Below are 27,597 nucleotides of genomic sequence, written 5' to 3'. Positions count from 1 at the left end.
AGTAGAATCTATATCCCCAGCGCCTTAAGGACCCAGATGTGACATCAGTGGGGGCGGAAGTTGTCTTATGCTGTTACAGCATTTGAATTTTGTCTCCAATTTAAGTTTGTTGTAAGTTATTTTTCTTGGGGGGGGGGGGGGTTTGGCTCCATTGTACCCTTGCAGGCTCGCGTCACTCGCCACACTTTGGGCCCAGAGTCTCACTTCATTTGGCACAATCCAATAGACGGTGACGTTGACCCAGTATATTATGGCAAAGGTCCTTTCAGCAATGGGGATCTAGGCACTACCAATTAATGTGCCCCCCTCCCCTCCTAGTCTGTATATGCATCAGTCTGCCCCCCTCCCCTCCTAGTCTGTGTATTAGTGTTCCGCCCTCCCCTCCTAGTCTGTATGTGTATTAGTGTGCCCCCCTGCTAGTCTGAATATGTGTCAGTGTGCCTACCCCCCTCCTAGTTTGTATGTGTATTAGTGTGCTCCCCCTCCCCTCCTAGTCTGTATATGCATCAGTGTGCCCCCCCTCCCCTCATAGTCTGTATACTGTATGCTGTATTCAGGGCTGGTTCTAGATCTTGTGGCGCCCATGGCGAACATTTCCTTTGGCGACCCCCTCTCCCCATTGAATATAGGGATAGTGCACGCCGAAGGCGTGTGCAAAAAAAATAGGGGCATGGCTTCACAAGAAGAGGCGTGGCAACATAATTGTACCAAATCACATTACACCGCACAGTAGTGTTGTCAGTCACATTACACCATACAGTAGTACCCTTTATACATGCCAGGTAGAACCCTTTATACATGCCAGGTAGAACCCTTTATACACATTGCACCAGGTACAGCTCCTTATACACATTGCGCCAGGCAGAGCACCTTTTTATACACATAACGCCAGGCAGAGCCCATTATACACATTGCACCAGGCCTAGCCCCTTATACACATTGCACCAGGAAGAGCCCCTTTTTTACAGATTGCGCCAGGCAGAGCCCCTTTTATACACATTGTGCCAGGTAGCTCCTTACACACTTTGCGCCAGGTAGCCCCTTACACACATTGCGACAGGTAGCACCTTACACACATTGCGACAGGTAGCCCCTTATCTACATTGCGACAGGTAGCCCCTGATCTACATTGCGACAGGTAGCCCTTTATATACATTGCGACAGGTAGCCCCTTACACACATTGCGACAGGTAGCCCCTTACACACATTGCGACAGGTAGCCCCTTACACACATTGCGACAGGAAGCCCCTTATCTACATTGCGACAGGTAGCCCCGAATCTACATTGCGACAGGTAGCCCTTTATATACGTTGCGACAGGTAGCCCTTTATATACGTTGCGACAGGTAGCCCCTTACACACATTGCGACAGGTAGCACCTTACACACATTAAGACAGATAACCCCTTATATACATTGAGACAGGTAGTCCCTTATATACATTGCACCATGTAGCCCCTTATAAACATTGCACCAGGTAGCCCTTATACAAATTGTGACAGGTAGCCCTTTATCTACATTGCGACAGGTAGCCCCTTTTTTTTTTTCATTGAACTAGGTAGCCTGAACTAGGTAGCCTCTCTTATATACTATGACAGCTCCTTTAATACATTGTGACAGGTATCTCCGAGAGAGGGAGGGAGAGGGAGGGATCGAGAGAGATGGAGAGAGGGATCAAGAGAGGGAGAGAGAGAGAGAGAAAGAGGGAGAGAGAGAGAGAGGGAAAGAGAGCGAGAGAAAGAGAGAGAAAGAGGAGGAGAAAGAGAGAGAAAGAGGAGGAGAAAGAGGAGGAGAGAGAGAGAGAGAGAGAGAGAGAGAGAGAGAGAGAGAGAGAGAGAGAGAGAGAGAGAGAGAGAGAGAGAGAGAGAGAGAGAGAGAGAGAGAGAGAGAGAGAGAGAGAGAGAGTTTGTGCTTGTCACTTACCAGCATCAGCACCGGCTCCAGTCTGTCCCCAGCGTGAAGCAAGGCAGAAGTAAGTAGCAGCAGGGGTGCGGAAGACAGCCGGCGTCGGCTGGGGGGGGGGGGGGGGGTGCTGGCCAAGGCAGTGTGCGGTACGGGAGGTGGCCAGCGCAGGTGCGGCATGGGAGACGGTCAGCGCGGGTGGGGCGCGGAAGACGGTGTGTTGTGTGGGAGGCGGCCAGTGCGGGTACGGCGTGGGAGACGGTGTGCGTACGGGGGGCGGCTCGCATGATGTGGGTGGATGGGAGGCGGCCAGTGGGTGGTGCGGGCAGCGAGCTCGGAGGTGGTGTGGCTGTTACGTTGCGGTGCCCCCCCTCCTCTGGCCTGGCCGTCCTCCTCATCAGCAGCACTATTGTCAGGGGGGAGGAGATGAGAGAGGAGAGCTGCTCCTCCTCCCCGGCCAGGCAGTTGAATAACCTGTGGAAAGGAGAGCGGCCCCTTCCTCCTGCTTTGGACGTGATTTACACACTGTTGGCGGGGGGCACTGTGTCACGGCTGCATACAATGAGTCAATGTGACTCATTGTAATGCCGTCGGCTTTGGGCATCTTCACTGCGGCGGGCGGTGGGCCTATTTTCAATGGGGGGCCTGGAGCTGCAGCTCCATCCGCCCCATTGTTAATCCGGCCCTGAGTCGAGTGTAGGCAAGTCTCTCAAGTAGCTTAGATAGACAAGGGAGCTGAGAGATAGGGCGGTAGTTTGAGAGAGCATTAGGGTCAGAATTTTGTTTTTTTAAATGGGAGTAATCACTGCATGCTTGAAGAGTGAAGGAAAAATACCAGTAGAGAGAGAGAGATTACAGATGTTAGTTAAGGTAGGGATGAGCACCAGAGACAGAGCTTTACTTATTTGTGAGGGTAAAGGATCAAGAGGAGAGGTAGTAGAGAAGCAGGATGAGAAGAGTGATGATACTTCATCTTCATTTGTGGGATCAAATGAAGAAAAAGTGCCAGAGGGTTCAGGTAAAGAACGGAGCAGGTCACTGGCTGCCGAAGAGCATACCATTTCATCTCGGATCTTATCAACCTTCTCCTTGAAGTAGGAAGCAAGATCCTGTGCCTTGATAGTGGCGGGTGGGGTAGGTGCGGGAGGATTCAGAAGTGATTTAAATGTATTAAAGAGTCGTTTGGGGTTAGAGGCTTGAGCAGAGATAAAAGTTTGGAAATATGTTTGTTTGGCAGTGACCAGGGCATTTTTATAAGAATGGTAGACAGTCTTATATGTGAGGAAGTCACTTGAAATACGAGATTTACGCCACTGACGTTCAAGTTTTCGTGTGAGTTTTTGTAGTTGTCTTGTTAATTTGGAGTGCCATGGTTAACATCTAGGCCTACGTGGAGTGTGATGGGTAGCTGGAGCCACTTCATCAAGGGCTAGTTCTAGAGTCTCATTAAGGTGTGATACAGCCATCTCAAGAGAGGTGAATGCAGAAATTGGTGAAAGCAGTTGATGGAGTGAAGTGGAAAGTTCTTGAAGATTAGTTGTGTTAATATTTCTGCGGGTTTGAGGAAGATTGGAGGACTTCAGCAACACAGGGTTTGAATGAATGGAGGAGAGCATGCAGGTAATAAGGTTGTGATCTGAGAGGGGGAAAGGAGTGTTAGTGAGTTCAGAGATGGAGCATAGTCTGGTGAATACTAGATCAAGGCAGTGGCCCGCCTGATGAGTAGAGGAGTCAGTCCATTGGGAGAGGCCAAGAGAGGAGGTTAGAGAGAGTAGTTTGGAGGCGTGCGCAGCAGATTTTGGACAATCAATAGCAATATTGAAATCACCCATAATAATGGTGGAGATGTCAGGGATATCGTATATTTCCCATTAGAACAAGTACAATTTGTATTTTGCCAATATGCTTCCACCAGGGTTGAAAAAAAATATTGGGAAAAAAAAACCCAATTTTTTTTTTTTTTTTAAACCAGGTTATTTTGCATTAATGTTTTAATGGAAAAAATATATAAAAAATAATCCTGTTTATTATATAAATACTGTGAAACATTGCTATGTATAAGAAACCTTAATCAACCATGTTCCATGTTTTAATGCTTTCTAACATTTGATATGATTTATTTGACATATTTAAAAAAATTTTTACTGCTTATTATTCCTATAACATATGAATATATGTATATATACTAAACATATTAAAACATACAACGTACACTCAGATAGAGGAAATTAAAAATAAGAATAAAAAGTTAATGTTAAGCATTAGTCCTACTTATTACTTGTAATTACATAAATCTGAATAGCAATACAAAATGGAAAATGCATTGCACTTTTCTGAGAAACACACACACACACACACACACACACACACACACACACACACACACACGAGGAGTTAAGCATTAGCACTGGGCATGCCACTGGCATTACACATTTTGAATAAAAACACTAGGTTTTTTTTGTTTAATAGGATTTTTTTTTTTTTAAGAAGTCACAGAATAATGAAAAAAGCCAGAGTGGGGTTTTGTTTTTTTTTAAAAGAAAAAAAACCCATTTGGGTTAAACCAGCCAACCCTGCTAAGAATATACCGCGGTCTGACTACAGCAAATTTATATTTTTTCCTTTTTAAAAGATAATGTTAAGAAGATCACGTAAGATTATGCTCAATAAAACCAAAAAGTTCAAGGTATTAATTAGAAGTATACTACAGTAATAAAAATAGGATTTTAATTACCTACCGGTAAATCCTTTTCTCATAGTCCGTAGAGGATGCTGGGGTCCTTTTTATTACCATGGGGTATAGACTGTTCCGCAGGAGCCTTCGGCACTTTAAGACTTTTCAAAAGTGTGAACTGGCTCCTCCCTCCATGCCCCTCCCCCAGACCTCAGTATAGGAACTGTGACGGGGAGACGGACATCTTCGAGAGAAGAATTTACATTAAACTAGTGGCGAGATTCATACCATCTCACACCACACAAAACATGCCGCCTAACATGGCCTTTAACATAACCCATGCTAACGTGCATGCATAACGCCACATCAACTGCTGTAAACAACTTAACACAGGAGAACTGACTAATGTTCCTGCAGAACTGACTGACCAAACTGAAGGTCATCAGCAGCCTTAGGTCATCAGTCTGCCTTAGGCCAAGGCCAACAGCATGACCACTTTCCAAGTGAGAAACTTCAACTCTACCTCTTGCAGAGGCTCAAACCAGTCCAATTTAAGGAACTGCAACACCACATTAAGATCCCATGGCGCCGCAGGAGGCACAAAAGAAGGTTGGATGAGCAGAACCCCCTTCAAGAACATCTGGACCTCAGGAAGGGAAGCCAACTGTTTCTGAAAGAAAATGGACAAGGCCAAAATTTGGACCTTGATAGACCCTAATCTCAAGCCAGCATCCACACCCGCCTGTAGAAATAGAAGAAGACGTCCTAATTAAAACTCCACCGCAGGAGACTTCTTGGATTCACACCAAGATACATATTTTTTCCAAATACGATGGTAATGTTTGGACGTTACCCCTTTCCTGGCCAGAATAAGTGTGGGAATGACTTCATTGGGAATACCCTTACGGGCTAGGATCTGGCGCTCAACAGCCATGCTGTCAACGCAGCCGCGGTAAGTCTTGATAAACAAACGGACTCTGCTGAAGCAGGTTCTCGCGAAGAGGAAGAGACTGAGGATCTTCCAGTAATAACTCCTGAAGATCTGGATACCAAGCCCTCCTTGGCGAGTCTGGAGCAATGAGAATTGCTCGAACCCTTGTTCTTCTGATGATCTTGAGAGCTTTTGGTATTAGTGGAAGTGGAGGGAACAGATACACCGACTGAAACACCCACTGGGTCACCAGTGCATCCACTGCTATTGCTTGTGGGTCTCTTGACCTGGAACAATATTTCTGAAGCATCTAGTTGAGACGTGATACCATCATATCTACTTGAGGAACGCCCCAACGATCTGCTACCTCTGCAAAGACTTCTCGGTGGAGGTCCCATTCTCCTGGATGGAGATCGTGTCTGCTGAGGAAGTCTGCTTCCCAGTTGTCCACTCCCGGAATGAAAATTGCAGACAGAGCTTTTTGCATGTCTTTCTTCCCAGAGGAGTATCTTTGTCACCTCTGCCATTGCCGCTATGCTTTTTGTTCCGCCCTGGCGGTTTATGTAAGCTACTGCCGTTACATTGCCTGACTGGATCTGTATGGGACAACCTTGAAGAAGGTGTGCCGCTTGATGAAGGCTGTTGTACAGAGCTCTCAATTCCAGAATGTTTATGTGAAGGAGTACTTCTTGACTTGACCATTGTCCTTGGAAGCTTTCCCCTTGCGTGACTGCTCCCCAACCTCAGAGGCTTGCATCTGTGGTCACCAGGATCCAAGTCTGAATCCCGAACCTGCGTCCCTCCAGGAGGTGAGAACTTTGAAGCCACCACAAGAGTGAAATACTGGCTTTTGTTGATAGGATTATCCTCCGGTGCATGTGTAGGTGCGATCCGGACCACTTGTCCAGTAGTTCCCATTAGAACACCCTGGCGTGGAATCGGCCAAATTGTAGAGCCTCGTAGGCCGCTATCATCTTCCCCAGCAGGCGGATGCACTGATGAATCGATACGCGTGCTGGTTTTAAAACTTGTTTGAACATCCTCTGGATCTACAGAGCCTTTTCCACCGGTAGGAATACTTTCTGTGCTTCCGTGTCCAATATCATTCCCAGAAATGATAACCTCATTGTGGGTTCCAATTGTGATTTTGGAAGGTTTATGATCCAACCGTGCTGTTGAAGCACCATCAGGGAAAGTGCAATGTTCTGCACTAGTTTCTCCCTGGATCTCACTTTTACGAGGAGACCGTCCAAGTATGAGATGACCGACTCCTTTCTTGCGAAGAAGAACCATCATCTCCGCCATCACCTTGGTGAATATTCTCGGAGCCGTGGAGAGCCCGAAAGGCAATGTTTGGAACTGGTAGTGGCAGTTCTGCACCGCAAACCTCAGGTATGCCTGATGCGGTGGGTAGATGGGAACATGTAAATAAACATCTTTGATGTCCATTGATACCAGAAATTCCTATTCCTCCAAGCTGGAGATCACCGCTCTCAGGGATTCCATCTTGAATTTGAACCTTTTCAAATAAAGGTTCAAAGTCTTTAGGTTTAAAATCGGTCTGACCGAGCCATCCGGTTTCAGCACTACAAACAGGCTTGAATAAAACCCTCTTTCCTGTTGTGACACAGGAACTAAGGAAATTACGTTGTCTTGACATACTTTCTGTATTGCGTTCAGCACTTTTGCTTTGTCCTGAACAGAAGCTGGTAAGGCTGATTTGAAAAATCGGCATGGGGGAAGGTCCTGAAATTCCAATTTGTACCCTTGGGATACTATCTGCAATACCCAAGGATCCAGATCTGAGTGAACGCAGACCTTGGGATACTATCTGCAATACCCAAGGATCCAGATCTGAGTGAACGCAGACCTGGCTGAAAGACAGTATACGTGCCCCCACCCGATCGTATTCCCGCAGGGGAGCCCCAGCGTCATGCTGAGGTTTTAGCAGAAGTAGCTGTTGACTTCTGCTTCTGCGAGCCTGATGGTGTTGTAGATTTTTTACCTCTTCTGCAACCTCTTTTTGAGAAGAAAGGGGTACCCTTTGCCTTTTTGGAGTTGTTGGGCCGAAAGGATTGCATCGTATGAGAATTAAATCCTTTCCTAGGTGGAGCAGCTGTGGAAGGCAGAAATGCTGACTTGCCTGATGTAGTTGTTGAAATCATGGCATCCAGCTGGTCTCCAAAGAGGGCTTCTCCGTTGTAAAGAAGCGCCTCAATATTCTTTTTTTATTCCGCATCAGCATTCCATTGGTGGATCCACAGCACCCTGCGGGCTGAAATCTCCATAGCGGAGGATCTTGAACTCAGCAACCCAATATCCTTCATAGCTTCAACTAAGTAACCTGCAGCATCTTTGATATGGCCGAGAGTTAGGACTATTTCATCCCTGTTAACGGTGTCTATGTTAACAAGCAAGTTGTCAGACCATTTTTCCACAGCGTTACCTACCCACGCACAAGCAATGGTGGGCCTGAGCACAGTTCCGTTAGCCATATATATGGATTTTAGGGTTGATTCTAATTTATGGTCAACTGGATCTTTTAAAGAGGCTGAACCAGGGGCAGGCAAAACTATTTTCTTAGACAGCCGAGAAACTGAGGTGTCTATCATTGGGGTGTCTCCCATTTGTGCCCCTCTTCCACAGGGAAAGGGTACGCTACACGTATCCTTCTGGGAAGGGTAAATTTCTTCTCTGGGTTAGCCCAGGATTCTTCAAAGAACGCATTCAAATCCTTTGAAGGAGGAAAAGTCACAACCTGCTTTTTATTTAATTTAAAATGTTGTTTCAGGAAACTCCAACACGTTCTTTATAGCGACTATCATACATTGTATGCTTTTGGCTAATTTGGGGTCTACCCCTCTCAAATCCCCATTGTCGACGTCAGTGTCGGAATCTGTCTGTGTCCCCTTGCATTATCTGGGCCAGGGACCTTTTCTGGGAACTGGATGGGACCCGAGTGGATGATATGGAGGGGTCAGTAAACAGTGCATCTTCCACAGACTGCCTCCAATATTTAGTCTGTTGTTCAGACTCAGAGAATTTACTTGCAAGCATTGACATATTCTTTTGCAACATTCTCACCCACTCCGGCTCTTCTGAGAGGGAAGGGCCACCACATTACCCTCTTGTGCATCTAAAATGGGTTCTTCCTGGAAGAATCCTCCCCAATGTCTGACATGTTACAACACACAGACACACACACACACACACACACACACACACACACACACACACCTATCCCACAGGGGAGCTATTGGGGACAGACCCACACTAAAGTCTGTCAGAGAGACACAGAGGGATCCGCCAGTCCACACACTGCGCCTTATTGTGAATTGTGGAAATATTACCCACTTACAGCGCATAAACCAATAATAGGCCCACAGACCTAATTATAATGAACACTCTCTGCTCCTTCTATAACACCCTGTACTTGTATCAGCGTTGTCATGAGGAGAAACAGCGTTCAGGAGCTTCATACTGGAGTTTCTGCAGGAGAAAATGGCACCCAGTGAGTGTTCTGGCAAGTCTGAGGATAAGCCCCGCCCTTCAGCCTCGGCAATGTAATATTTATACTGGCTGGGGATGGCACATCAGCGGCTGTACATGTATGTACCCTTTTTGCCAGTGAGAGTAAGGTTTTAAAACATGCCCTCAGAGCGCGACCCCCCCCCCCCCCCCCCCCCTGCACCCTTGTACTGAGAGACATGACGCACGCTGCGCGTGTACCTGTGTGCCGCCAACGATGACCGGGGGATCCCCTCTCTGCAGGACTCCGGTAATATACTTACCAGCCTCCTGACTTCTGGCTCAGTTAGGGGGTGGCGGCAGTGCTGTGGGAGTGAACGCTGGCCAGGCAAGGGCTGTGTTCAGTACCCTTCAGGAGCTAATGGTGTCCTGTCAGCGGAAGCAGAACCATTAACTAATTGAGAAGTTGGTTCCTACTTCCCCCCCTAAGTCCCACGAAGCAGGGAAGCTGTTGCCAGCAGCTTCCCTGTAAAATAAAAAACCTAACAAAGTCTTTTCCAGCAAAGCTCTGTAGAGCTCCACTAGTGTGCATCCAGTCTCCTGGGCACATTTTCTAAACTGAGGTCTGGGGGAGGGGCATGGAGGGAGTAACCAGTTCACATTGTTAAAAAAGTGCCAAAGGCTCCTGCGGAACCGTCTATACCCCATGGTTCTAAAAGGGACCCCAGCATCCTCTAGGACGTAAGAGAAAAAAGAGGAAGCATTTCCGAAAATTGGCAAAAAAAAAAACCAAACTAGTACCAATTTGACAATTTAATATTTGTAAGCTTTAAGAGGGGATACATACTATATCCCGGTGTATGGGGTGCCTGCGGTCATATGAATCCTGATGGGTATAGAATCCTGATGGGTCGGATAAGTATGTATAACTTACCCCAACTAACCCAAACCTCCCCCCTGCAGCCTAACCCTCCCCGTTGGTGCCTAAAACCTGACCCCCAACCCTCGTGCATCCTAAACCTAACCCTCCTACCCCCACAGCCTAACCCTAACCAGCCCCAGGTGTGCCAAACTCTACCCCCCTCCTCCCTGCAGCCTAACCCTGACCCTCCCACCGTAGCCTAAACCTAACCCCCTTCCTGCAGCTTGCAGCTTACCAATGTCGAGTCCCTGCAGACCTCGATTGGGATTCTGGCGGTTGGGATCCCGGTGCTGGTATTTCAGACTGCCAGGATGCCAGACGCCGTCATCCTGAACAGATCCCCTTAAGAGGACCCACTTCATTACATACAGACAAACCCATATATTTGGAAAAGTATCCTGACAAGATAACATACAGGATAAAAAGCAGAGATTGCGCTGATACTTTGAAGGTGTGGGAAGCTAAGCTTAAGATTCATTTGTCCCTTAAGGTCTTGGACAAGTTGTTGCCTAACATCCATGCCTCTTATTGGCATTGCAGGGCCGTTACCACCACTCTAGCTACTTCCCTCCTCCCTGTTCCTGACCTATGTACCAAGTATGGACTCTTGCTCTCCAACTGTTATAAATAACTCAAGAGCCAACACAGGGTGTAGAATTATGAAGCACCACTCCTACTGCTATACATACACCTGCTGGGGATCAGTACGTAATCCCGCTGGACAGGATCCCGGCGGTCGAAATACCGACGCCGGAATCCCGACCACACAATCCCGACAGGGGTGGCGAGCGGAACGCAGCCCCTTGCGGGCTCGCTTCGCTCGCCACGCTGCGGGCGCGGTGCCTCGCTACGCTCGGCACACTATTATATTTTCCCTCTATGGGTGTCGTGGACACCCACGGAGTGAGAATATGTCGGGATTGTGGCGGTCGGGATTGTGGCGGTCGGGATTCTGGCGTCGGTATTTCGACCGCCGGGATCCCGTCCAGCGGGATGTTGACCGCATCCCACCTGCTGCCCAGATCCTGGATAGACTAACTACTACTTCCTCCTGCCGTTCTGTTTCATACTGGTACCTGCTATCTGCTCTAGACCTACACAGAAAATCCCCTATCCAACTGAAATCACAGAGAGGACTCTCACAGACATTAAAGCCCAAAACAATGGGAATCTATATATCTTACCTCTTTTGCTCTGTGGAGGTGCACCAGTTCACCAAAAAGCAAATAAAAAAAATGAAATAGGCTCTGTGACTCCCACCAAACACCACAGGACATGGCCCTCCTGCTCAAAGATCTGTATGCCCTTATTAAAGATGTTTTAAAGTTTAGACTTCCCCCTGGCTCAGTGATGGCAAACTTCATTGATATCCCCTCGCCATTCCCAAAATGGACTGAAATGTCCTTGGGAATATTTCAATATTAGCTATGGCCACTAATGCCCAGAAATGGAACCACACCTTCCCTCCCCATCCTCCTCCCTTTAATCGGAACAAACACTTAATCTGCTGTTGCTACTTTCTATGTGAATTTGCATGTACTCTGCCTTCAGGCCTACCAGTGTCACAGCTATGAGAGCACGCCCCCTTCCCTTCCTCATTCCACTTCTCCTGAGCATAAGGAGGCGTAAGTGTAACAGCCACCAAAATATGGATACAGAGGTGTATTTGTAAGGATGTGCCCTGTGGGCACATCCATGTTGCCGTCCCTAGCTGGGGACAGCGCTGGGGCAGCTTGTCTGTCCCCAGCGCTTGGTGCGTGGCGGCGGGTGTCCGGTGCAGGGATTACCTTTTTCCCTGCACCGGACCAGAGACTGCGGGGGCATTTAAATCTTGGCGCCCTCCGGGAGCCAATCGCGGCTCCCGGAGCGGCAGCCAATCGGAGAGTGACGCGGCGAGCCAATCGGCGCTCGCCGCGTCATAGGCCCCGCCCCCGGCATCTGACGTCAGACGCCGGGCGGGAGCCGTTCGGACAGGAGGCCGCGCCGAAGAGCGGCGAAGAGGAGGAGCCCGCGCGCAGGAGGAAGAGGATCGCGTGGCAGAAGGAAGAGGACGGGCGGGAGCAGCGCGGACGGAGGTCGGCGCGCAGAAGATCCAGACGCCGCAAGGAGGAGCCGGAGGAGGTCATCGGTCGGGATCGGAAGAGAAGATGTCCAGCGGCGGCTGGACGCGGAGGAGAGACGCCGGCGCCGCTGGCCAGGACGGGTCAGCGGCAGAAGACGGTGCCGGAGGCCCCCGGGTTAGGTAAGGCCTCAGTGAGGTATCCTCCCCCTCCCCTTTTCCTCCCTCGACCACCAGGGACGGGCATTAGGCCCGAGGACACAATTCAGGCGCTAGGCCTGGGCGCAGTTAGGAGTTTGGGCCCCCAATATTTGATGAGGTGGTTTGGGCATTAGGCCCAAGCCACCCCACTCATGCGGCACCAGTTAGGCGGGCACTAGGCCCGGGGAACAATCTAGGCACTAGGCCTGTGGCTAATAGAGGGCGTTAGGCCCTAGGGTATTTGTGGCCAAATCAGGGATACGATAAGGTGACCCTGGGCACAAGGCCCAGGTCACCCAACGGGCGGCAAGTTAGGCGGGCTCTAGGCCCGTGGGCAAAGTCAGGCCTCCGGCCTGTGGGCAGTTAGGGGGCGCTAGGCCCAGCGAAGCAGTGTTTCCCTGAGGTGAGTAAAGGTGGTACTGGGCGCTAGGCTCAGGCCACCCTGAGAGTACGGTAGGTGGGTGAGCTGTGCGGTCCCCACTACTGGGTGTTCTGGGTCGGGTAGATAAAGGGACAGCACCGTTTTATGTTGTAACTCCGATAGTGTGTTATATGTTGTTACCGTGCAGGGCAAAGTGTATGTGTTGTGTAAGTTGTGCATAGTTGTGTTGCACCACACCCACAGAGCTAGTTTGAGGGCTCCGCTGTTGTAGATAGTATAGGGTGTGACACTAGGTCAGAGTTAGGCCCTGCACGGCTGTTTCTCTTTGCCTCCTTACAGGGACCTGTAAGTGGAGAAGATCGGAGTGCAAGACTCGTGACGGTGAGTAGCATCCGTGTACGTCTGTCCCTTGTTTGTCCCCGAGCGCCGGAGTTAGGATTGCTCACGGACGTGAGAATCCCTTTCATCACACTACGTGCGAAAGCGCGAGTGTGTGAAAGCTGGGTAGCTGAGGCTTTGTGCCGGTGATGACCATTCACCCAGCCGGTGAAGGTCGCAGCCACCCCTGGGGTATCCCCTGTTCCACTGGAAGAAGGGTCGATACCCCCTTTAATGTAAACCATTCTCTCCTCAGCTCGGTCGACGGTCAGCTCCAAGAGGGAATCGCCGTGTCCGGATCCGACTGAAGAATTCCAGGTCCGTTGAAGGTTCCGGTACCTGAAGGTGAGAGAGAGCGGCGCCTGGTGAGTACAGAGTCTACACCTGCACGGCAGCAGGCACTACCACACGCACCGCACCTCTCACATATTATTTGACGTAATTCAGACCTGATCATTGCAACAGCAGTGATCGCAGCCGGACCGTTGCTGGGGCAGGCCGTGGTGGCTGCGTGATGTCACACACAGCCACTGTGACCCAAAACAATGTGGATAGCCGCCTGCTTAGGCTGCGCAGACAAGAAGCTACTCGCCGGGTGCGAAAGCATCACCGCCGTGCAATGCTTTTGCACCTCTGCGGGGGGAATGCTTGACATGCGGGGTGGACTAGTCCTGTGCTGGGCGTCACCCCACATGTCGGAGATTGTGATTGTAGATCTACAATCGGCTCTGAATCACCCCCTATATATGCTACACAGGTGCAATATGCCTAACTGATGCAAAACAACAGACATACATCCCGCTCTACATTGGCCCCACTCTATAAATGTTCCCACAGATGCATACTATGGGCCTGAATATGTCACAGTTGCATGCAATACACATACAAAACACATCACTGCTCTGCGGAATGATTACATTTATGATTACAATTATGTGCTTTCATTTACTGACATGTATTTAGTTTGTTTACTACAAATACATACCCATTCGGATAAGCAGCCATCCTTAAGAAAGTACTTTCGTGTACAAAACATGCTGGCGAGAGCTTATGAGAAACGAAGTACGGTAGCAGAGGTAGCGTGTTATCATCGGCAATTGGCGCCGATTGTGATCAGAGACACCAGTGGGAAAAGCACAAGCAGCCCCAATGCCAGGAGGACCAGGTAGGACAGCTAGGAATAGTTAGTTCTGCTGAACCACCTGGACTTCTACCATCGGCAAAGGCAAGTTGTAAATCCGACAACCATATACAGATTTGCTATCAGTCACCGGCAGCACCGCAATCCTTTCCCATACTAAAGATTACCCAAAAAGGGCTATAAACATACCAAAAAATCTTTATTATTTTTAATAAAGTATTGCAACAATTGGTATGCATATCTATACACATACCTTACACAATTATACTTTATATTTTAGATATAGTGCACATCCAAGGGCTTCTACTCATTATTATTGTGATTTATACTTATATTGCTGAAAATTCTCCTGAAGTGCAGTTTCTTACTTTATTTTTTATTTATCACACTTGGCTCAATTCAATTCAGCGTGGATTGAATAGCGCTGGGAGGGGAGCTCCCGTAGCTATTCAATCCAGCGCGATGTCATCCCTATCTAGAGGATTTCTTCTCGCGAGCAGAAATCCGACAAAATTTAGGCCAGCAATGCTGTTTTGTGCCGCAGCGCAGACAAAACAGCATTGCGGCGGCACTTTAGATGGAGAATGCCTGTTTTCGCACCTAAACACCCTGTTTAGTCTGCGAGAACTGGCTAATTCTATTGTATTTAGTATTATCCCCCACTCAGTGGCGGTTCTTGCCATGGGCAAGCGGTACTTTTGCCCGGGGCACTGCCTTCCGGAGGGCACCGGCGCCATCCGGAGGGCGCCGCACCAGGGCAAGAACCGCCACTGTGCCCCCCGCAGTGCCCTGCTGTGCCCCCCGCTTTGAAGGGAACCAGATGCATAGCGTCTAGTTTCCCTTCATGGAGAGGACCTTAGTTGTGCGGTGCGCGATGACGTCATCGCGCACCGCACAGCAAAGGTCCTCTCCATGAAGGGAAACTAGACGCTACGGTCTAGTTTCCCTTCGTCTAGAGGACCTTTGCTGTGCGATGCGCGATGACGTCATCGCGCACCGCACAGCATAGTGGCACAGACACTAGGGGGTCATAATTGACCTCTAGTGTCTATGCTGTTCTATGGAAGAGACGTAATAACGTCTCTCCCATAGATCGAAGAGAGGAGAGCAGAAGATCGGCGCCACCGGCGGAGGGGGTCTGGATCAGGAACGGGGATGGTAAGTATTATTTTTATTTATTTGTATTTTTTCTTTCAGCGCGTTGACCACGCCCCCAATTGAAGCCACGCCCCCCATATGTTGCCCGGGGCGCCACAAACCATAGAACCGGCCCTGCCCCCACTGCCCTGCCTGAGACACACAGCAGTGCAGCTAGTGAAGCAAAGTGGCAGCTGATGATGTCACCACTGTGATATATAATGGGTATAAAACAGGCAGCAGTTTCCTGGGTCATATATGATACTGCTGGACTAGTGCCAGCACAGATACCCATCCTCTTCATTTCTAAGTTAATTTCCCAGAGATAACATGAAGATGAAATTTAACCACATTATAGACCACCAAATGACCAAGTATCAGGGATGTGAGGAGAGGTAAATGGCTGGGGACTAACTGGCTAGTACCAGAGCTGGATTCACACACACAAATATGAATCATCATTATACACAGGTGCAGCAGTATATAATGCTGGAAGATATTTATAATATATTCTTTGTATTTTTCATATAGTCAAAGCTCTGGCTTATACTTGATTGTGACAGAAAAGGCCCTGCCTCACCTCACTGCATATCACTGGTAAGTATTAAAAAGCCATGGGCTCACTGTATTCCTGATGATTAATGATGAAAGATCACTGTTTGTATATGATTTCATGCAAGTTCAGGGCAGAGTTAGAGACTTCATTTAGTTTCAAATACAGATGTAGCCATGCTCATCTTTGCTGCGATGCGATATGCTGCAACACGGCTTGCTAGGCTATGACCGATCGCCGGCTGTGGATAGTCGCAGCATGCCGTGATGCAACATGCTGCATCGTGGCAAGATGAGCATGGCTACATATCATACTTGCCTACTCTCCCAGAAGCTGCAGGAGGCTCCCGTTTTTTGGGGTAGCCCCCCGCAGCCAGGGCCGTCTTTTCGTATGGGCTCAATGGGCTCTTGCCCAAGGGCCCCAGGAGTATAAGGGCCCTAGGCTGATAGCTTAGGATCCCCTCTTTCCAGGGGTACCAGATTTTTGAAAATCGGCCCTGGGGAACCGGAGATATCTGACATTAAAGCAGTGGTCCCCAATCAAGCCTGTTAATTGCACTTCCCAGCCTGATATCTTGGGTTTTGTCTGACTTAGAGTATTTGTGAGGGTATACGATAAAAGCTGTAACTCTCCCCTTTTGGTGGACACTGGCAGCTTGTCTCTACTATGCCCAGAACCAGAGATATCAGCCTTCAAGCAGCTGGTCCCTGCTCCAGCTCCACACGCCTAATATGCAGTTTTAGATTTTCGTTGGTGAATTGCTCTGGCACCTGAACTCTGATCCCCAAGTCCCCCGAACCTTCTGAAAGGTGGGACACTCTAGTTTTTTTTATCTCATTCAAAGCTAAGAAATATATTTTCAGGAACATGAGATATCTGCAGTCAAGCAAGCTGCCCTCCCAACGGAAAATGATAAATATTAAGCCCACTCCACTATCCACCCCTCCCCTACGTATTAAACACCCGCTACCACTCTGGAAGTCATGTAACAGGGCCCCTTCATTCAGCCCAATGCCCCCTTCTATAGTTTAGCCCCATCTGTGCAGTAAAGGAGTAATTATCAGAAATTACTGTTCCAGGTCCTACATGCTGAGCTGAAGATAGAACACCCCCTACCGCCCGCGGGACATCACAGCTGCACTGATAGCACCCCCCACCCCTACCGCTGGAGGATGGGTAGGGGGCCCAGTGCATTGCTGTGCCCAGGGGCCTACACTGCTGTTAAGACGGCCCTGCCCGCAGCCCCGGAAGAGCAGGCAGGACTCCCGCATACTGCTCGCATCCTAGTGATGCGGGAAGGATGAAGAGATACACTCCCGTATTTGCGAGTTTGTGGGGTGGGGAAGTTGTTAAAATGACTTAATGGTGTCACTGCCCAGCCCCCAAAGTCTCCTGCAACGTCTCCTCTCCGGGCTTCCCCCGGAGAGGAGATATTTAAAGTAGGCAAGTATGCTACATTTATTATGGATAATTAACTTGTGATTTAGTTTTCCTGACTTATGTTGAGAATACATACAGATAAAATGCCTATCAGATCGACAGGAATTTTATCTGGCAGCCGCGGACAAAGCAGATATCAGGGACATACTGTACACTGAGATCTCTCACAGTGTATTGGCCATGAGTTATCAGTGCTCCGCCCCCAGGGAGGAGGCATTTCCCGGTTCCTTCCCATGTGAAGGAACCTCAGATACAGTGGCAGAACTAGCGAGCGGTGGGCCCAGGTGCGACAAAATGCTTTGTCCCCCATCTCATCCAAGTCCACCCCCTCACCCCTGGAGAGGATCTGGTGAGGGGGACCTGCTCAGGGCCAGGGAAATGGATACCTAGCAACAGTGCCGTAACTAGACATTTTAGCACTGTGTGCAAGAAACGGAATCGGAGCCCCACCGCTGCATGCAAAACAGGGGCAGTGCGCGCCGTATGCGCGCGCAAAAATACATAGTGGCGTGGCTTCGTGGGGAAGGGGTGTGGTCATAAAATAATACCAATTCATAAAATGGTGCACAGTAGTCTCCATTATTCAAATTACGCCGCACAGTAGCACCACTACACCAGGTAGAGACCTTTTTACACATTACGGTAGACAGCGTCCCCCTTTTTACACATTACGGCAGACAGCGTCCCCCTTTTTACACGTAACGGCAGACAGCGTCCCCCTTTTTACACATAACGGCAGACAGCGTCCCCCTTTTTACACATAACGGCAGACAGCGTCCCCCTTTTTACACATAACGGCAGACAGTGTCCCCCTTTTTACACATAACGGCAGACAGCGTCCCCCTTTTTACACAACGGCAGACAGCGTCCCCCTTTTTACACACATAACGGCAGACAGCGCCCCCTTTTTACACATAGCGGCAGACAGCGCGCCCTTTTTACACATAGCGGCAGACAGCGTGCACTTTTTACACATAGCGGCAGACAGCGTGCACTTTTTACACATAGAAAGAAAAGAAAGAAAGAAAGAAAGATAGATAGATAGATAGATAGATAGATAGATAGATAGATAGATAGATAGATACTTACCCTCTCCGCTGGCTCAGGCTCCTCGGTGCAGCTTCTGGCAGATCCCGATTCCCGGGCAGGAGAGGAGGAGGAGGAGGAGGAGGGAGGTGGAGGAGGGAGCCGCAGCAGCGCTGTGTTATTGGTGGAGGCGCTGCTGCTGCTGTCCCTCTGCTTCACTATAGGCTGTTCTCGGAAGACAGCCTATAGTGAAGCAGAGGGACAGCAGCAGCAGCGCCTCAACCAGTAGCAAAGCGCTGCTGCAGCTCCCTCCTCCACCTTCTCCCCCGTACCGCTGCGCTCCTCTCCTCTCTGTCCGGGGGCGGCTGTGTGCTGCGGGCAGCGGTTGCCCGCAGCACACAGCGGAATGTAATGAGTCAGTTTGACTCATTACATGCTTTGGGCCCCTGGACAGTGGCGGGCCCCAGTGCAACGCACTGGTTGCACTGGCGGTAGTTCAGCATCTGCTCAGATACAGATGTGTCCACTTATATCTTTGCTTTTTTACAAATTTGGCACAACATGCAAAACACGGCTAAGCTGTTTTTCACGAGTAGCGAGTGGATGAATTTTAAATTTTTGTTTGCCATAATAGAATATGTATAAAGTAATATATTAAAGAAGCAAATTAAGAAAAATCACAAGGCATGGCTAAATCTTTGAGTCTATGGCATGCAAAACTGTGCCATACATGGCGGGATATAGCAAAGACGTATGTGGACACATCTGTATGTCTGTTGGTCAGCCGCGGCAGGACATACACTGATCAATGCAGCAGACTTCCCACTTTCAAAATATATAATTGACAGACATGCTAGACGATCCAGCATGTCCGAAGGATCGATATTACCATACTGGTCACCCGCATACATCGCGCAATTATCTGGCGGATCGGCCAGATAATTGTAACGTTTATAGCCAGCATGTTAGAGTTGCGATTCCAAATTAATCAGCTCCTGTCATTTTTCAGACACAGCCTGTAACATGGCAGCCTTGTCGCTCTCCAAGGCTTAATACATGTACCCAGAGAGTGCAATGCTGTTATACTGGTAACTGTTTGGTTCCTCTTATATTAGGGTTTGTTTTATTTTGCCACAATAACTATTCATGTAGCTAGTTATCCTTCCTGCTCATTTCCAATACTGCCATAGGCCAAAGATACTGATTTATATCAATAACTTGGGTATTACCATTGGCTCCATCTGTATTACAGTATGTTGTATTTATGCAATGTTCCATTATTTCACAGGTCGATCTGTGCATTCGTCCAATTAACTGCACAGAGACTTAAGAACCGTGCCTGATACATAGTACACCAGCTTGGACAGCAGACAGTCCTTTTGCAGGACTCTGCCCAGGATCCTAAAGATGTCCTGAGCTCAGCCAGGACAAGAGAAAGATCCTACTTCACCAAGTGTTCAATCAGGCTGCTATCCAGAAGAATCTATATTGTCACAATCCTGTCTAAATTCATATCGTTTGGTGACTTACCTCTGCAATCTGTCCTGGATCCTGTGTCTTTTCTGCTCACTGGGATAAACAGCTCACCAGTACCAGGAGTTCCCTGAGTGCTGAGTTCTCTGTCTGGAAGGTAATTAGAGTTGCTAACGAGCTGCACATGTGTTGATTAACCTTCTGTGTGAATATTGAATTCAGCAAGTCTCTTCATGTTGTGCCTACACAGCAATCATTGAGAATTGTCCATATTGTCATTATACTACATACCTCTGACTCCAGTGGTCACACCAGATACAGTCTCCGCTGACTCTGCACCCACTACTGCCTCCATGTGGTCCCACAACGCTGGAGTTTGCCTCCAAGGCAAACTGGGCGCAGCCATGACAATTCAGGTCAGCTGACAAGTCTGCATCCAATCCAGAGCCACTCTGCCATCAGCTGATTGCCATGGTCAATCACCATCCAGCCAGGGGTATACAGCCAGTCTTCCAGCACTGTGGAATTGCCAGTGCTTTGTTGATCATACCCTGTATGCAGCTGCAAACTTAGTCCTGGTTATCCTGGAATCCAGTGCTGAGTTCCATCCATAGCAGCGTCTGGCTCCAACAGTAATCGTGAGTAGCTGCACTGCTGCTGTCATCGGTTCACCCCAATGTTCCCAGGTAGCTGTCCTGCTGTGTATCTCTGCTCATCGGTCAATCCTGGTGTCCTGCCCTGTTCTTCAGTCAATCCCAGTGTTTGGCTGTGTATCTCTGCTCATCGGTCAATCCCTGTATCCTGCTCAGAGTAGCTGGCCTGCATTCTCCCAGTACTCCGGTATCCTGCACAGCTGGCCTGCATTCTCCCAGCTCATCACTAATGGCCTACTGAGTAGCTGGCCTGCATTCTTCCAGTAATCAGGTATCCTGCATAGCTGGCCTGCATCTCCCAGCTCATTGCTAATGATCTATGCAAGGTGACTCCATGTAACAGAGTAGCTGGCCTGCATTCTCCCAGCACTCTGGTATCCTGCATTTCTCTTACGTCCTAGAGGATGCTGGGGTCCACATTAGTACCATGGGGTATAGATGGGTCCACCAGGAGCCATTGGCACTTTAAGAGTTTGAGAGTGTGGGCTGGCTCCTCCCTCTGTGCCCCTCCCACCAGACTCAGTTTTAGAAAATGTGCTCGGAGGAGCCGGTCACAGCTAGGGGAGCTCTACAGAGCTTTTCTAGTTAAAGTTATTTTTAGAGTTTATTTTTTTACAGGAGGCTGTTGGCAACAGCCTCCCTGCAGCGAGGGACTAAGGGGGGGAGCAGTGTCCGCCCTGCGGGGTCTGAGCCACTGTCTCCGCTGACTGGACACTGAGCTCCAGAGGGGTCTGATCGTTCTCCGCCACAGGGGACCGCTCGCCCCAGCAGCATGCCGCCAACCCCTTCAGTGCTGAAGAGTGGTGAGTGAGACACCAACCCCCCTAGCAAGCGGGGGGCCAGTGTGAAGATGGTGGCAACGGGGAGGGAGAGCAGTATTAACTGCGCTCCTGTGAAGGTTCAGAGGCACATGGTGCAGCGCTGTGAGGGGCGCCCTGACTCAGTGCTTACCCCCACACTGGTCCACAAGTCTGTCGTGGACCGCGGATCTTAGCCAGCAAGTTTTACCTCAGGCCAGTATAATCTATGAAGAGCGGGAAGACAGCACCATTAAGGGGGTAGAGCTTCTCCTCAGAGCGGACCCAGCAGCGTTCCAGCGCCATTTTCCTGCCTGCACAGCGCTGGATGGAAGAACAGGTCCCTCCACAGCAGCTCCAACTGTCAGTACCGGTACCAGGGGGCTGTAGAAGGGGGAGGGGAGGCTGTAAACCGACTGTGTCTCCTATTAAGGGACACAGTCTGCGCTGACAAGGGGTCTCCCTTTACTGAAAGCGCTGTACTGTGGGTTGGCTCCGATCTCTGTGTCTCTTGCCATTCTTGGGGGGGGGGAACTTTGTCTGTGTGTGTGTGTGTGTGTGTGTGTGTGTGTGTGTGTGTGTGTGTGGAGTATTTGATGGTTTCCTTTAGCTATGTCCAGGGACACTGTGTCATATGCTGCAGAGGATTTATCCCCCCGGGATGATCCCATTCCATGTAATCAGGATAGCACTGGTTTAGCACAGATACCAGCAAGGGAACCAGAGTGGTTTTCCTCTATCAAATCTTGGATTTCTCAGATTTCTGACAGGCTTGCAAGTAATGAATCTGCAACCCAGGTAATACAGAGCTCTATGGCAGTATGACCTGGTTCTGGTACCTCAGAACGCCCCGTTATATACCCCCACAAACGTGCACTTGTGCATGTCACACAAGACGACACGAATACCGATTCTGACACTACAGATGGTGATGGGGATGTGTTGCGGGGGTCCGCATCTCTTGCAAAGGGGGTGCAATTGTTGATAGAGGCTATCAGGGATGTGTTAAATGTTAATGATACCACACCTGAGCAGGTTGAGGAGGCTTTTCTCTGACGTCCTAGTGGATGCTGGGGACTCCGTCAGGACCATGGGGACTCCGTCAGGACCATGGGGAATAGCGGCTCCGCAGGAGACAGGGCACAAAAGTAAAAGCTTTAGGATCAGGTGGTGTGCACTGGCTCCTCCCCCTATGACCCTCCTCCAAGCCTCAGTTAGATTTTTGTGCCCGGCCGAGAAGGGTGCAATCTAGGTGGCTCTCCTAAAGAGCTGCTTAGAGTAAAAGTTTTGTTAGGTTTTTTATTTTCAGTGAGTCCTGCTGGCAACAGGCTCACTGCATCGAGGGACTTAGGGGAGAGAAGTGAACTCACCTGCGTGCAGGATGGATTGGCTTCTTAGGCTACTGGACACCATTAGCTCCAGAGGGAGTCGGAACACAGGTCTCACCCTGGGGTTCGTCCCGGAGCCGCGCCGCCGACCCCCTTGCAGATGCCGAAAAGTGAAGAGGTCCAGAAACCGGCGGCAGAAGACTTTTCAGTCTTCATAAGGTAGCGCACAGCACTGCAGCTGTGCGCCATTGTTGTCAGCACACTTCATAGCAGCGGTCACTGAGGGTGCAGGGCGCTGGGGGGGGCGCCCTGGGCAGCAATGATAGTACCTTATTCTGGCTAAAAATACATCACATATAGCCCCTGGGGGCTATATGGATGTATTTAACCCCTGCCAGGTCTCAGAAAAACGGGAGAAGAAGCCCGCCGAAAAGGGGGCGGGGCCTATTCTCCTCAGCACACAGCGCCATTTTCCCTCACAGAAATGCTGGTGGGAAGGCTCCCAGGCTCTCCCCTGCACTGCACTACAGAAACAGGGTTAAAACAGAGAGGGGGGGCACTTATTTGGCGATATGACTATATATATTAAAATGCTATAAGGGAAAAACACTTATATAAAGGTTGTCCCTGTATAATTATAGCGTTTTTGGTGTGTGCTGGCAAACTCTCCCTCTGTCTCCCCAAAGGGCTAGTGGGGTCCTGTCCTCTATCAGAGCATTCCCTGTGTGTGTGCTGTGTGTCGGTACGTGTGTGTCGACATGTATGAGGACGATGTTTGTGAGGAGGCGGAGCAATTGCCTGTAATGGTGATGTCACTCTCTAGGGAGTCGACACCGGAATGGATGGCTTATTTAAGGAATTACGTGATAATGTCAACACGCTGCAAGGTCGGTTGACGTCATGAGACGGCCGGCAAACCAATTAGTACCTGTCCAGGCGTCTCAAACACCGTCAGGGGCGTTAAAACGTCCTTTTACCTCAGTCGGTCGACACAGACACGGACACTGACTCCAGTGTCGACGGTGAAGAAACAAACGTATTTTCCTTTAGGGCCACACGTTACTTGTTAAGGGCAATGAAGGAGGTGTTACATATTTCTGATACTACAAGTACCACAAAAAAGGGTATTATGTGGAGCGTGAAAAAACTACCTGTAGTTTTTCCTGAATCAGATAAATTAAATGAAGTGTGTGATGATGCGTGGGTTTCCCCCAATAGAAAATTATTGGCGGTATACCCTTTCCCGCCAGAAGTTAGGGCGCGTTGGGAAACACCCCTTAGGGTGGATAAGGCGCTCACACGCTTATCAAAACAAGTGGCGGTACCGTCTCCAGATAGGGCCGCCCTCAAGGAGCCAGCTGATAGGAGGCTGGAAAATATCCTAAAAAGTATATACACACATACTGGTGTTATACTGCGACCAGCGATCGCCTCAGCCTGGATGTGCAGCGCTGGGGTGGCTTGGTCGGATTCCCTGACTGAAAATATTGATACCCTTGACAGGGACAGTATTTTATTGACTATAGAGCATTTAAAGGATGCATTTCTATATATGCGAGATGCACAGAGGGATATTTGCACTCTGGCATCAAGAGTAAGTGCGATGTCCATATCTGCCAGAAGTTGTTTATGGACACGACAGTGGTCAGGTGATGCAGATTCCAAACGGCACATGGAAGTATTGCCGTATAAAGGAGAAAAAGACAACGTCTTTTCAGCCTCAGTCCTTTCGTCCCCATAAGGGCAAGCGGGCAAAAGGCCAGTCATATCTGCCATGGGATAGAGGAAAGGGAAGAAGACTGCAGCAGGCAGCCCATTCCCAGAAACAGAAGCCCTCCACCGCTTCTGCCAAGTCCTCAGCATGACGCTGGGGCCCAACAAGCGGACTCGGGTGCGGTGGGGGGGGTCGTCTCAAGAGTTTCAGCACGCAGTGGGCTCACTCGCAAGTGGACCCCTGGATCCTACAAGTAGTATCCCAGGGGTACAGATTGGAAATTCGAGACGTCTCCCCCTCGCAGGTTCCTGAAGTCTGCTTTACCAACGTCTCCCTCCGACAGGGAGGCAGTAGTGGAAACAATTCACAAGCTGTATTCCCAGCAGGTGATAATCAAAGTACCCCTCCTACAACAAGGAAAGGGGTATTATTCCACAATATATTGTGGTACTGAAGCCAGACGGCTCGGTGAGACCTATTCTAAATCTGAAATAGTTGAACACTTACATACAAAGGTTCAAATCAAGATGGAGTCACTCAGAGCAGTGATAGCGAACCAGGAAGAAGGGGACTATATGGTGTCCCGGGACATCAGGGATGCTTACCTCCATGTCCCAATTTGCCCTTCTCACCAAGGTTACCTCAGGTTCGTGGTACAGAACTGTCACTATCAGTTTCAGACGCTGCCGGTTGGATTGTCCACGGCACCCCGGGTCCTTACCAAGGTAATGGCCGAAATGATGATTCTTCTTCAAAGAAAATGGACGATCTCCTGATAGGGGCAAGGTCCAGAGAACAGTTGGAGGTCGGAGTAGCACTATCTCAAGTAGTTCTACGACAGCACAGGTGGATTCTAAATATTCCAAAACCGCAGCTGTTTCCGACGACACGTCTGCTGTTCCTAGGGATGATTCTGGACACAGTCCAGAAAAAGGTGTTTCTCCCGGAGAAGAAAGCCAGGGAGTTATCCGAGCTAGTCAGGAACCTCCTAAAACCAGGAAAAGTGTCAGTGCATCATTGCACAAGGGTCCTGGGAAAAATGGTGGCTTCTTACGAAGCGATTCCATTCGGTAGATTTCACGCAAGAACTTTTCAGTGGGATCTGCTGGAAAAATGGTCCGGATCGCATCTTCAGATGCATCAGCGGATAACCCTGTCTCCAAGGACAAGGGTGTTTCTTCTGCGGTGGCTGCAGAGTGCTCATCTACTAAAGGGCCGCAGATTCGGCATTCAGGACTGGGTCCTGGTGACCACGGATGCCAGCCTGAGAGGCTGGGGAGCAGTCACACAGGGAAAAAATTTCCAGGGAGTGTGATCAAGTCTGGAGACTTCTCTCCACATAAATATACTGGAGCTAAGGGCAATTTACAATGTTCTAAGCTTAGCAAGACCTCTGCTTCAAGGTCAGCCGGTATTGATCCAGTGGGACAACATCACGGCAGTCGCCCACGTAAACAGACAGGGCGGCACAAGAAGCAGGAGGGCAATGGCAGAAACTGCAAGGATTCTTCGCTGGGCGAAAAATCATGTGATAGCACTGTCAGCAGTGTTCATTCCGGGAGTGGACAACTGGGAAGCAGACTTCCTCAGCAGGCACGACCTCCACCCGGGAGAGTGGGGACTTCATCGGGAAGTATTCCACATGATTGTGAACCGTTGGGAAAGACCAAAGGTGGACATGATGGCGTCCCGCCTGAACAAAAAACTGGACAGGTATTGCGCCAGGTCAAGAGACCCTCAAGCAATATCTGTGGACGTTCTGGTAACACCGTGGGTGTACCAGTCGGTGTATGTGTTCCCTCCTCTGCTTCTCATAACCAAGGTACTGAGAATTATAAGACGTAGAGGAGTAAGAACTATACTCGTGGCTCCGGATTGGCCAAGAAGGACGTGGCACCCGGAACTTCAAGAAATGCTCACAGAGGACTCATGGCCTCTGCCGCTAAGAAGGGACTTGCTTCAGCAAGTACCAGGTCTGTTCCAAGATTTACCGCGGCTGCGTTTGACGGCATGGCGGTGGAACGCCAGATCCTAAGGGAAAAAGGCATTCCGGAAGAGGGCATTCCTACCCTGGTCAAAGCCAGGAAGGAGGTGACCGCAAAACATTATCACCACATGTGGCGAAAATATGTTGCGTGGTGTGAGGCCAGGAAGGCCCCACGAAGAAATTTCAACTCGGTCGATTCCTGCATTTCCTGCAAACAGGAGTGTCTATGGGCCTCAAATTGGGGTCCATTAAGGTTCAAATTTCGGCCCTGTCAATTTTCTTCCAGAAAGAATTGGCTTCAGTTCCTGAAGTCCAGAAGTTTGTCAAGGGAGTATTGCATATACAACCCCCTTTTTGTGCCTCCAGTGGCACTGTGGGATCTCAACGTAGTTCTGGGATTCCTCAAATCACATTTTAAACCGCTCAAATCTGTGGATTTGAAATATCTCACATGAAAAGTGACCATGCTGTTGGCCCTGGCCTCGGCCAGGCGAGTGTCAGAATTGGCGGCTTTGTCTCACAAAAGCCATATCTGGTTGTCCATTCGGACAGGGCAGAGCTGCGGACTCGTCCCCAGTTTCTTCCTAAGGTGGTGTCAGCGTTTCACCTGAACCAGCTTATTGTGGTACCTGCGGCTACTAGGGACTTGGAGGACTCCAAGTTGCTAGATGTTGTCAGGGCCCTGAAAATATAGGTTTCCAGGACGGCTGGAGTCAGGAAAACTGACTCGCTGTTATCCTGTATGCACCCAACAAACTGGGTGCTCTTGCTTCTAAGCAGACGATTGCTCGTTGGATTTGTAGCACATTTCAACTTGCACATTCTGTGGCAGGCCTGCCACAGCCTAAATCTGTCAAGGCCCATTCCACAAGGAAGGTGGGCTCATCCTGGGCGGCTGCCCGAGGGGTCTCGGCATTACAACTCTGCCGAGCAGCTACGTGGTCGGGGGAGAACACGTTTGTAAAATTCTACAAATTTGATACCCTGGCTAAAGAGGACCTGGAGTTCTCTCATTCGGTGCTGCAGAGTCATCCGCACTCTCCCGCCCGTTTGGGAGCTTTGGTATAATCCCCATGGTCCTGACGGAGTCCCCAGCATCCACTAGGACGTCAGAGAAAATAAGATTTTACTTACCGATAAATCTATTTCTCGTAGTCCGTAGTGGATGCTGGGCGCCCATCCCAAGTGCGGATTGTCTGCAATACTTGTACATAGTTATTGTTACAAAAATCGGGTTATTATTGTTGTGAGCCATCTTTTCAGAGGCTCCGCTGTTATCATGCTGTTAACTGGGTTCAGATCACAGGTTGTACAGTGTGATTGGTGTGGCTGGTATGAGTCTTACCCGGGATTCAAAATCCTTCCTTATTGTGTACGCTCGTCCGGGCACAGTATCCTAACTGAGGCTTGGAGGAGGGTCATAGGGGGAGGA

General features: G+C 49.4%; 1 long non-coding RNA gene across 4 annotated transcripts in view; it reads right to left on the bottom strand.

The window, feature by feature from the left end:
• Positions 1 to 20,150, bottom strand: part of LOC135057647 (uncharacterized) — a 381,527-nt gene extending 361,377 nt beyond the window's left edge. For 2 of the 4 annotated variants that reach the window (XR_010244261.1, XR_010244260.1), the window contains exon 1: positions 19,744 to 19,959. This is a non-coding gene — a long non-coding RNA (uncharacterized LOC135057647). The other 2 variants (XR_010244262.1, XR_010244259.1) reach the window with 2 other exon arrangements.
• Between the last annotated feature and the right edge of the window lie 7,447 nt (positions 20,151 to 27,597).

This window comes from Pseudophryne corroboree, chromosome 3 (genome assembly GCF_028390025.1).
Source record: "Pseudophryne corroboree isolate aPseCor3 chromosome 3, aPseCor3.hap2, whole genome shotgun sequence".
NCBI lineage: Eukaryota > Metazoa > Chordata > Amphibia > Anura > Myobatrachidae > Pseudophryne > Pseudophryne corroboree.
This window is presented reverse-complemented; position numbering and strand designations above follow the sequence as displayed.